Raw genomic sequence first — 12,882 nt, forward strand, 5'->3', positions numbered from 1 at the left:
GTTGACTTATAATGCCATGAAAGGACCCAGGCCAAAATTTTATCTGCTTTTAGGCAATAATCCCTAAATAGTTTATTTCAGCTTCAGCTGCCTAAAACCCTTTAACAATCTAGACTCGCTACATGGAAAAAGCATGGATCACCCCTTTCCATTTACATGGAATAACCCTTAGCAAGCAATATTGCTTCTGGTGATGAAGAACCTAATTTTTATTTATAACAAGACATCTTAATGACAGTTAAGTGATGTAAAGTTTAACTCAATTTACTGTTATGCCCATGTGTATTGCAGCCCCTTGTGCTTTTGGATCTGCCTTAGCTGCATGGCCCTAAATGTATTACTCCTCAACATTTCCAATAGGTACAAGCAGAATAACAGTGCTAATCTAATTCGCTAAATGCTATGAAGTCAATTTACATATAAAAATGGATACATAAGAGCAATAAAGTTTTAAAACTAGATATTTCACCTCAGTTGTATAGAACCAGCAAACAGCAGTATGATGCCCCTCCTTTCTGACCCTTTCAACAGAGTGCACCTTCATAATACTCTTCTTTGTACCTGTTCTGGAGCCCAAGAAAATATTTTTGAGGCTATTAAAATTTACTCAGATTACTTTCTACACTCTGCACCGTCCTGAATATTGTCTGATACAACATGTTGTGCATGTGTGTGCAGAGTTGTGAATGCAAAGCAATCAACCTCCTTTTTGAATGTGTAAACAAGCAAAGTAGCTTTGGAGGACTTTCTTGTAACTCTTTTCTTCACTTGCCTCTGGATCCTTTCTCCTTTATTACTTGAACATCCCTCTAGGGCAGAACTTTTGCAATTGCCAGTTATTCTGGAGGAAGGAAGGTTTTAATGAATCAGGAAATGAACCCTTTAACTCCAAGGCCTAACACATCATTTCTTTTACACACCTAGCCTTGTATTTTAATGGTTTTGTTGGTTTGGTGTTTTTTTTTTTTTTTTTTTTCAATAACTAATCTTACTGCTTCTTTTTCTTTTTGTTTTCTTCTACCAGTCACAGTGCTCACTTTAAAACACATAAATTTAAAACTAAGCAGTAAGATCTTTTAGAATCTTTCAGGTTTCAAAAGATTTTTTTTAACCATTTCATCACTGCTGTTGTTCTGCACCTGCTGCTCTACCCTTGGTTTACTGCACTAAAACCAATGGAAACTTAGAAGATACCTGAAATGTTTTGCACCACAGCAGGCAATGGCACCTTTTTGAATGCTGTAAAATCAAAACACAGTAAAATCAAAAATTTCCAGTAATGCATCCATAAGATACACACTTTGAAATCAAAAGCAAAGGTAGCACTCAAGGGCTACTGACCATGTTTGCAATCAGGGAGAAAAGTGTACAACTTCTCTGCCACCACTTTCCTATGTGACCCTGGAAAGCTCTGTAAACACTTTTCCAAAAGAATTCAGATGGACAATTCACAGAAAATGACGCTCCTGTTGACTTCTAAGATGCAACCTCTGCCTCAGCAATCCTCTTACCTGCTGAATGAAAAATCCCACCAGGATCTACCACAGAAGATTCATTCTGTATTTGTTGGCTATCACTGAAGGAAAAACTTCATGTAAGACTGGCCCACTGTGGCAGCTGTTCCAAACCTTGCAAGAGAGTAACGAATCTATTACTGTTTCTGAGGTTCCTCCAACCTACTGTGGTGGAGGTCATGCACACCAGAAATCTCTACTGAAATCAGCGCAGAGAAATCAGTTAAATTCTTTTTCATAAGAGATTCTAGAGAAGGATGAACTTGAAGAAAAAGTACAGAACATGTCCAACTGAATTAAGCTGCCAATGTTACTTTTTAATCCCTCCAAACATTTTGAGGGGGAGGAGTAAATACTACATTACATATTTTACTTTTCTACAATTAGAACCTGCTAGCAGAAAAGTTATTCTAGTTATTGAACTAATATATTTTTTGAACTGTTTCTTTGGGCAAACAATAGCCCAAATACTCTTGAAGTCAGTCCTTATCCTTCAGAGAGATCACTCAATTCTCTTGAAAATATAGGCAGAATCTTAATATTTTGACAATCCCTGCTCCCAGGGAACAGATTTTTCAGTTAAACAATGTTTACTTAGGCCAGGCACATACAATAATATGGCTGAAAGCCAGTTTCACACACCCTCTTTCCAGCCCAGAGGGTACCTATGCCTTTATCTTGCCCTGGGCTTTGATACAAGAAGCTGGGATTCATTTTCAAAAGAGCCTATGTAATTAAGTAGGTAAGTAGTAGTATGTACGTAAGGCACTCAACTTGCACCAAGTTGGAAATAATGGTGTATATCTCTTGGCATCCCTGAACACTTCAGCTGAAATATTTTCCTGGGTGTCATCTTGGTGATGAGGTTCATGAAAATCAGTGATGTACTTTAAAATTTTTTTGAAGCAAACAAAAACAATCAAAAAATAAAACAACAAACAAAATTGTCAATCAAGTGCCATTGCCCAGAGACGTGCTCATGAGAAAGTCTGCTAGATGCTATCCCCATACAGTAAAGAAATAAAACTACACAGGTTCCTGGAACAAAGTTCCCTTGGTACTCTGGTACCCCATGATAAAGCACATTGTAAGCAGAGAAGGAAATTTCATTTTGTGTTGGCTAGGGTTTTCAGGAAAAATATAAGCAATGATTCTAGAGGAAAAGGTGCCAATTGTGTGAGACAGAGTTGTCCTCAGAAGTAAAAATTAATGATCTTCTACCTTTGTTAATTTAATAAAGTGGATTTCTGCTCCAAGATGCATTTAACAGAAATTGCTGCTTAAGATAATTTGTGCACTGGGTGGGTGGGTGGATAAGTGCATGCAGAAGTTATAAACACTCAGCAAAGGGGTTGTGAAGAGGCACGAGTGCGGTCCTGGCTGGTTTGGCAAGTGAGTACAGGGGAATACGTACACACATTGCTGGATAGAGAACCAAGGGCTGGGAGAATTGCTACAATATGTTGTAAGCTACAAATATGTGTGAGGTTACACAACACTGACCTGAATGTCTTGGGTGATGGCTGTGATGTACACATGTACGGACTGTGGAAGTAGGTGCTTTTGAAGGGACAAGGACTAGTCAGGCTGTAAAGAACATGTAGCGAGGTGATGAGATTACTGTTGGATGATCAGATTTCATTACCAACAGCTGCAGCACTTGGAAATTACTATCTATAAAGGGGTGGTTGAAGAAGGGAACCAGTCATGTTTCCCATTTGATGCAGTTTCGGCACAGTAGGTGTACATCATCTCTTGTGCCAATGGTATGAAGTTCAGAACAAAGTTAAGATGCATGCCTATCCCAGTTGTATAACAGATGTACACCCCCCTTTTATTTATTTATTTTTCTTTTCTTCCTGTGATTTTATTTCTTTGGTGTGAAATATGGAATAGCGGTATGGAAACATAGTATAGTTTTGTCTTTTAACTGCAGGCAGTCAAAAGACAAAACAGAGCCTGCAATTCAAAAAGGAGAGGGATGTTTTGGCTAGCATCTGACACAAGTACTTGCAACTAATACCAGCTGGCTGCTCAGACACGTGTATCAGCATTGTGCAGGGCTGGTTCATCAGCTTCGCGTCACTTGGTAAGACAGTGTTTGCCCAAATGATGACTGAATTAGTGCCTGAGTGACATCATGTCATCGGCTGCAAACCCCACGGTCCTTGGCCGGAAGCATCAAATGCAGGAGAATGAATGTGCCTGCTTAGTTTCAGGACAAAAGAAATATGAACTAATCATGACCCTTCCTTTCCTGTACTTCTGACTCAGGAAGAGCTACCTGATGTCTGCTGATAATTGCCTGCTTCTCACTCTGCTTTCTGGACAACTCTGTGCTACATGCAGCACTAAGTAAAATAAAAATTAAAAAACTTAGTCCCTGGCCCAGGATGCTCCTCTTGTGGCAATTTGGAAATGATCACTTGGCACTTTAAAACTCATCATGGGGCGTTTCTTGGTCTGAAAGGTGGCTCCCTGTAGATAACACAAGCAGAACTGGAGAGTGAAAGCACCAGGCTGAGATTTAAGACTCTCTGTCTTTATTATCAGAGTGAGTAAACAGCTGTACTGTGTGTGTACAGATGAGTAAACCTAACACAAGGGCACAGCTGACACACGCCACTTGGGACTTGCAGAGCTCCTGAGGAACCTGATTAATCTCTAATGGTACAGATGTAGAACAGAGAAGATGTTACTTTCTCTTTTTCCTTACTTGAATTTAAAGATTAGATGGAAAAATGATATCCATACCATCATCAAAACAAGAAATAGCAACAGCACTGATGTAATTGTCTAGGCCACAACTCAGACACTCAGAGACTCTTTGCCATCTTTATCGCACCCAGGAAGCATAACTCCAGCTCTCGCCAAAACCCCTATTAAAATTCCTATCTCTGCAATATTCCCAGAATATCAGCAAATACATACTTCTTTTGAGCAAGCACAGATACCAGATCCCAGCAGTAAAACTGCAGCCTTCGTGAGCATGGGTCAGCATTAAGTTTGTTCTCATACAGAAGCAGATTCTCACAGAAGATTTTGGAGCACAAACTGCTAAGAAAGAAGGTGTGAAGACAAAACCACTGAAATAATAAGGTAGGCTCTTGTGAGCAGTCTGGACTTTAGGACCTATCCTCAGCAGTGGGACTGATTTAAGCCATGAATACTTTATGCTTATAATGGTAACATAGCCAAGACCTCGGCCAGTTTAAAACTTCTGTCCTTCAAGCTTTATGTTCATAAAAATTTAAGGACTTTAATGCTAAATTGGAATACGTCGTGGCTGCTTTACAAGCATAACTCCTCATGGGCTTGGTGGAGCCAGGGTCCCCTAATGCCCACTGCTCAGCTCTGGAGGGGTTGGGGGCTCCTCGGTGGGACTCCACCACTCTCACTGCCTCTGTGGGGCTCCCTGCCTTGCTGACATCCCCAGAGGACTGGTCCCTTCTGAAAACTGAGGATGAAGATTTCCGGTAGGGAAATTTGTGCCCAAATAGCTATGCTGGTGCAGCAGATATGCCCCTGTTCCCAGGTTATTAGTTTGATAAAATTATTGCAGAGTTCACTGCCTTTGTGTAAACAGGATCTCAGTCTTTCCACGGCAGATTCTACACCTAAAATTTGGTCTGAAGTGGTGAAAAGTGCTAATACCTTTGTGGTTTAGGGTGGAAAAAAAGTCAGAGTTACTGTATGATTACGCACATCTATTTGTATGTGACTGCTGAAGTTCCCATTGAACTTCCTTTCTGAACAGTAAGGGTGCCAAAGAATCACAAAATACTACTTTTTCATGTAATAACTGTAATTTGAAACGTGGAGATGAGATTAGTTTGGAGAAAAACTCCAGATTTTTTTTTTCCTCCTACAGGGCAATTAGTTCAGAGAAAAATCTTACTGCTTTGAAAAAACCTGGAAGGTTGAAAGCTGAGTTTGGACTGAAGGGTTTGTGGACTCTGGACACATTATTGATGCTCCCATCCTAGATTTTCTGAGCCGGCTGTGCTAGATGAATATGCGATGCTGACTGCCAGCCTCCTGTCTTAACTTTATTATGCAGAGGGCTCACAGGGTGCTAACTAGGGCCTATTATTCAGTCCATTCGGCTCACACCTGGTTCTTAGTGAGATGTTGCACTGCTTTAAACACCATGAACTATGGCTTTATTGCTCTCTGCTATTTCCTCCTCCCTCCAGCTTGAAAAACCACACTTCAATCAATGGCTAATGTCAGGGTGGGAGTAATAACCTTCATTTATAGCAGCAAGTAGGGACATCTGGACAGGCCATGGAGAGAGGCAGGGAATAAAGCCATCAGGATGTGCAGATTATACTGTTATCATATGAGCTCTTGGTCTCAGGAAAGCTTTTAGTGTGGAAACATCCCAAATGTTCTTTCCTTCGGCTGCAGGTTTTTCCTCTGAAGGACACAAAAAAGGTCAAGGGAACTGGGACTGACAGCATAGCAGCAAGGGTACTTACTGTGTTAATTAGTTGCATAAAAAGACATTACAAAACATGTTTTAGCTGTTCAGGCCAATTCTTGAGGAAGATGAACTGGTGGTACTAGAAAATCCGGAGTCAAGTACAAGGAACCCAACTCAGAGACAGGCAGCCCCTTAGTAATCCAGGTCCTGTGGCCAGCTCTGCTTCCAGGACAAATCCATGAAGCTTTTGGCACTCCCCTTCCACCTACACACTGATAACAGGAATACTTTCCTCCTCCTGTTATTTGTCTGCCTTGTTAGTCTGCCAGGTTTTTAGGGAACAAGGACCATTTGTGTGTCATCTCCTACTATGGCATGACTTTTATCTCTTGGAGCCTTCAGAGCCAGCTGTAATGATGTTAATAATTGGTAGATGAAGGGTACTGCGGGGTACATCCTCCTTCTCCGTAGCCCCATGACGGATCCCAGCATGTCCTCATTGATAAGCCATTTGTTAGCCTATGGGATGAGCATGGCGCCTATACCTGTTCAGCGTTTGCCTTTCTTTTATGCTTTCAATAAAAATAAAATCCCTGAAGACCTCATGACACAGATTGATGTGAACAGGCACTCAAACCTTCCTTGAACCAGGAAGTTGTTTTCATGTCAGGAACAACTGTCAGGTTTCCTCAGGGCACTGTTCAGCTTTCTGTAGTGAAGACATAGTTCCAAAAAGCTTTTCACATGGAAGGTGGTATAATTCCAGCCACTGGACAAAACTGTCATTTTTCTTTGCTAAATTACTTCTGAAAGGAAATTCCATTTTCACAGAGAAACTTAAGCATTTCCACAGCAAAGATTCCTGGCGAAAACAGTATTTTTTTCCCTTACTATGCCTGCTGTTCACTTAGAGGGAGAAAAATAATTTGATTCTTCCACAAGAATTAAAGAAAGAAAGAAAGAAAGAAAGAAAGAAAGAAAGAAAGAAAGAAAGAAAGAAAAAGAGAAAGAAAGAAAGAAAGAAAGAAAGAAAGAAAGAAAGAAAGAAAGAAAGAAAGAAAGAGAAAGAAAGAGGACAGCAAATTGCTTTTGTGTTCAGTTAACTGAAATGAAAAATATTTTGCAGAATACTAGATTACTACTTGACTTCTCATGATCCAGGGATACTCAGCTTTTGGCTGTTATGAACCAGGTTTTACATCCACAAAAAAATAAGCATTCCCTTGGTCAAATACCTGCCCCTTTAGGCACTTGGATCCTTTCTCTAATATGTCGGAAATCAATTATCTGGTTATCCTCTAATTTATTAAACCTCATGTCTCAGATTCTGAAAATATTTGGATGCTGCTGTAATGCATTTTGTCCTGGCAGAGCGATTTGAGCTAATACATTTTGCACCACTCAGCCGAGGCATCTTGGCATCCTGAATCAATCTGAACCGTATTGAATGCAGTTTAATTAATGTCCAATGTACCGTGCCTTGGTGGAGCGGACAGCTGGCGGCTTATCTTGCGTGACCTTGGGTAACAGACACAATCTAGGATAATGCTAATGTGTGTCTTTTGTCAGTTGATACTGGGGGAGCCAAAAAGCCAGGGCTTCAACAATCAAATGATTAGCACATATCCATGGGGATAAAGATGGGAGGGAAAATATGTCTACCATGAAAATGTCTTAGTACCTAGTGATTCACAGACAGGCTAACGCCAGATGCAGGCAAAAACTTTTCATTTTACAAAGTATCTTGCCATGCTTTCAGCAAAAGAATTAGTACAGAGAGGGAATGTAGGCTGGGGCACAAAGGCTCGAAACAGAGAAAGGTTTTTAGGGAGTGAACAGATTGCTCGTTAGTTTTAGGTGCTGTCACAGCTGGTTTACCCAGGCAGACTTTTCCCAAAGAGGTGCCAGCCAGGTGCCCAGAAGGAGTTGGAGCATTGAGCAGAAGTGGTGTGTGTCTCTCTGTGCCTCTCTCTTTGAAGAAGAGACTAAGGGAAGAGCTGATACTTCTGGCCAAAACTCACTGAGACACAGAGTCAGTCTCATGGAGAAAAGGCTAGGAAGACAGGGAAGATTCATGAAGCCAAGAAGTAATAAGAGAAGCAAGAGAAGACCTTTGGGAAAAGCTCCTGATTGCTCACATTTGTATGTAGGGAACTGTAAATTGTTCATAAAAGTAGATTAACTTGTTGTGTAGAAATTCTAATAGAGAAACCCTAGAAGCATTAAAAAATTGTTCCAGTTGGACATGGAGGAGTTATGATAATTTTCCCAAAGGACAGGGAGAATTTGCTAAAAATCATTTTTTCCTTGTCCAAATACAGAACCCAAACTGGAAGCAAAAGCCAGATGACCAGATATGGAAAACAGTCAATGGATCACCACCCGCACTTATTTACACTGAGGAAGATTAAAAAAACAAAACAAACAAAAAAAAAAAAAAAAAAAAAAAAAAAAAAAAAAAAAAAAAAAAAAAAAACCACAACAGTATACTTTCCCCATGTGTGTGAAACATACTGAACATGCAGAAGCCTTTCTGCACTTCAAAAACAATAATTGTCATTTCTATTATACAATAGTCAACATTTCTATTATAGGAATACACAAAATATTCTCTGAAATATGTCCACAGGTTATTATTCTCACTTCTAATCATCTTGTGAAGCCATTTCTGATGGCTCTGTAATCTGGAAGAGGCTAATAGGAAAAACAATGCTATATCTCATTTAACATAATTGCCAGCAATTGCTGATTCCCTAATTTTTCTGGATCAGAGAATTTTTCTCCCCCATCTTTCTAATCAGACTTACGCTGGAAGTGCACCATGGCCTGGGTAGACCAGCATCCACAAGAGGGCTCTGCTGGAGGCCCTGGTCCAGGTTTCTTGGTATACAAACAAATAATAATAAAACAACCGACCCTTTACACAAAAAATAAATCTAGGTTTGGTTTGCCAAATGCTTTCTCCTTGCAAATTATTTTCAAGTTTCTATTTTCCTTCCATTTCCTTCATATAGTTGTATTCTGGAATAACAGGACATCGATGCCAGTTGTTGCAAGCTTTGTAACGTGGAGAAGTGCAGCATGGTCGTTTTTAATGGATGTAAGCTAATAAAAGCTGGTCAGAAAAGCTTAGAAGCATTTCCAGTAGGAGATGAAATTCAGTCTATTCTGAAACATTTCAAGTTAATGAAATGTTGTTCCATAGTAGGAATTGCAGGGGATTCTGTTAATGTCCAAATATCTTATTTTTCATGCTGTGGTATGGAATATCTTAGGTTAATTTTCAAACAAAACCATTAAACCTTATTTTATGTACAAAGGAATAAATTTTCATGCATGAAAAGAAATACAACATCAAAGAACACAGTGTAGATAGCTGTTTGGGTTCCCTAAATGTGCCTCTTTAATTTTCAAAACCAGGAAGAAAAACTTTTTTTAATTTTATTGTTGGTTTGTGCCATTAAGATATTGACCTCCATCGCAAAAGACAACTTGAAACCTACATCCAAATCACTGAGTACACTCAAAATAACTAGACAGACCTTCCAAAGTCCTCTAAAAATCTCTGGCCAGAAATTGTCAAACCTGCAAATGCTGAGCACAGTATTCTGAAACAAACCTAGCTCGGATAAAGCAGTAATCTTCTCACGCTCCTGACCATTCATGTAAAATGGAAACTTGCTTGAATAAGCATTTATCATTTTCTCACCTCTCCATTTCAGCTGAGGGTAAATAGAAGTTTTGAAAATTTACACATTTTTTTTCTTTTTCCCTCCAAACAGATAAAATTTACAAACTCAGTGCTGATTTTCCACTTCCTCACTAGAGCTCCTCTGTCTGACCTTACTGCAGTCTGAAACCCTACTCTGGAAAAGACTGAATCAAGTTCCTTAATAATATTACAGCTCAGTTGAGCCTGAAAATAGGTGCATGCGGTTGTTTTCCATTTTCCCTGCTTATCAGATGTGCAACAAACCCTTGCATCAACTGGGACATCTAGCTCTGTTCCCATCTGGGTGCAGGTGTCTGCACCATCTCTCCAGACTTCAGCGTCTCCTATCTTATCACTGCATCCTTTTGATCAAGGAGCATCTTTGCGCAGGGCTGTTCTTCACTTCAAAGCGAGTGTAACCTGACTAATCTCTCCCCTCCTGCTCTGATACAGGATCTGGGAGATGCACTCAGGCGAGCAATTGGGGAAATCTGGATGACAGGCTCCAAAATCCTTTGTGGTGAGCTTTTTTTTCTTTTTCTCCCATACATCTAATGCAATGTAACAGCGGGGAAGGTAAATAGGGGCACCTTCCATATAGCCTCCTACAAGGATGAGAGAAGAAGAGTGATTTCATATCCAGCAACAGCTGTATCATAAGAAAGCCCACTGTTTCAGGAAGAAAATCTGTCACCCCCACCTTAGGTGTCACCATTCAGTAAGGTACTTAAGTCGCTGTTGATTTTTACCAACAGAAATAGCTCCACTGACTTCAGTGGGACAACTCAAGTGCGCTGAGGAAGGCGCACATACCTCTCCCAACAGAGGCTGCATCCGGCCCCCTTATCCGCACCCTCGTGTGAAGCTGCTCTGCAGGACAGCTGTAACAACTGTCAGTGGCCTGAGTTTCAGCCTGAGCAAAAACGCTTAATTTTCGGTGCTGAAAAGAACTGCTTTGCCTCCCTTTTTTTAAGCTACTCATACTGAGATGATAAACAAGCAAAGGTCAGACTTCAGCCTGCCAAGCTATTATCAGGCCACCATCCACAGTAACTCTTCAGGAAAATGCATAATTGCAGAACTAATGAGTCATCTGTGCACTGCACAATTACCACAACTGCCCATGTAATCAGGGTAATTGCACACAGCAGAGCATGGCTGGGAGCACCCGCAGCACCGTGAGGCCAGGGAGGCAAGACACTTGCAGCTCAACACACGCGTGCACGCACTTGGGGTTTCCAATAGACAACTCAAAGAAATGCATGTGCAAAACTATCAACCACTCTCTCATGTACCCTGCATGCAGCTGACATTGGTTTTAGCAGCTCTAAACTGAGGAAAATATCTGCAGGATGAAATATGGAGGGAAATACAGAATATATGCGGAAATGAAGCATGGGGGATGTAGGTCTGAGGGGAGGAAGGGATGAAGCAATGAATGAGGGAATGCAAAGTGCTATATGGGTATGTATGACAAGGCACAGCAACATCAAAGGACACCATGTAGATAGCTGGTTGGGCTCCCTCGGTTTGCCTTTTTCTCCTCCCAAAAGAAGGAGAAAAGAAACAAGAGAGAAAGCAAAGAACCAACGATTCCAAATGAAAGAAAAAAGGGATGAAGGCAGAGTGAGCTAGGACAGGGAGAAAAACCCTGAAAGGCAACAGGACTAGAGGAGAGGCCACTGCAAGCTTTGATGGCACTTCATTTCATTTAATACGTTTAAGCTTTATTGCTGCATGCCTTTGGCAGACATCCTAAAGCCCTGCAAGTGTGAGAGAAAGACGCATGGCAGCTATTTGGAACTCCTGGGGATCTTGCTGTTGCTGGCTACTTAGGGAGTTTGGTAATTAAGGGCAATTTAGAAAAGGTAGAAGGAGAACCTGCCGTTCACCGAAAGCCACAGTCTCTCCCAGAGCAAACCACCAACTCCATTGGAAAACAAATTATTGCTGGAGTCCTAGGCTCAAAGACCAAGAGGATTAACTCAAGATTTTTTAAGTTCATCTTCATAACTGAAGCCGAGGATTTCACCTGGTCATCCATATGCTGACCCAAATACTCTGCAGGCAAGCCACAGTAGGTGCTTGAAAAAGAGTTTGAAAGAGTGATTTGGGGATTCATGTGACGGCAGCCGCACGTGGGACACACACAAAAGCGTCAGCCCCTTCGCTCAGCCATGGCACACGGTGAGAGCCCAGCCCAGGCAGGGAACCTCCCCTACTGCGCTGCATGTGGTGAGAAAGATGTTCACACACGAAGGCTGCATTTTTGGGGTCAAGGAGAAAGCCTGCTCCAGTCCCCCTGCAATCCTGAATAGCAAAATCAGCCTTCCTTTAACCTCAGCCACAATGTCTCTTCTTTTTTGGGCATGGGAAGAAAATCAACCCAAATTGTCGAATTCCTAGATTTGCATTTAAGCCCAATCACTGTTTAAATATTGCTTATGCCCTTCAACAGAATATGCCATTTGGCTACTAATATGGCCCGCGCCGGGAGAAAAATGAATAAAGGATTTAATTACAGCTAAGATGCCCCTGGTATAGCTTACAGTTACTCTGCAAATCCTCCTTCTAAACCTCTCCACAGCACAAAGAGGCAGCTTTTCTGCATTGAGCTGGGGGATGCCGCGCGAGGCGATGCGCTGCAGCGCCCTGCGAGGACGCCTTTGTTGGCAGGGCTTTGTGTGGGAGCCCTGCCCCGTGAATGATAGCCCGGCCCGGGCATTAGCCTCAGCTTTTGTGAGCTCAGTTTCCCTTCTAAATTACCACGTTTCTGTAATTTCAGAAGGCAGGTATTTCCCCTGGTGGTGAACTGTGCAGTCTTTCGGGCCAGGAGGCGCGGGTCTGAATGCCAGGTGACATTTACAGGTAACTGGCCGTTGTTTTACAGCCACCGCTAATGTCAGGCAACTTCAACTTTGCTCTGCACCACAGACACGTGGAACAACTCCCACTGACACCATCAACAGTTTTGCTGCTATTAGTACTGCAGAGTCAGGATTTTTTTTTTATTATTATTTTTGAAATTTATTTCCCCCCTAGACATAGCTACTGTAAAGCTCTGGAGGTCTGTGCAACACAGATAATAATGCTTTCATCAAATCTAGGCCAAAGAGAAAGCCTCCAGGGTAGACTCATGAGTGCAATAAAGACCTTTTCCTGACTTCAATATTTACATAACATTATGCTCACTGTTATGCCCCAAGTTCTCAGCCAGGAGTGCAGCTTTC

At 41.4% G+C, this 12,882-nt stretch overlaps 1 long non-coding RNA gene across 1 annotated transcript; it reads left to right on the forward strand.

Moving 5' to 3' along the window:
• Window positions 1–4,481: 4,481 nt before the first annotated feature.
• Window positions 4,482–12,521, forward strand: LOC121067786. Its single transcript, XR_005818450.1, has 3 exons — window positions 4,482–4,613; window positions 10,106–10,172; window positions 12,438–12,521. It is a non-coding gene; the product is annotated as an uncharacterized LOC121067786 (long non-coding RNA).
• The last annotated feature ends 361 nt before the right edge of the window (window positions 12,522–12,882 follow it).

The sequence above is a fragment of the Cygnus olor genome, chromosome 3 (genome assembly GCF_009769625.2).
Source record: "Cygnus olor isolate bCygOlo1 chromosome 3, bCygOlo1.pri.v2, whole genome shotgun sequence".
Lineage (NCBI taxonomy): Eukaryota > Metazoa > Chordata > Aves > Anseriformes > Anatidae > Cygnus > Cygnus olor.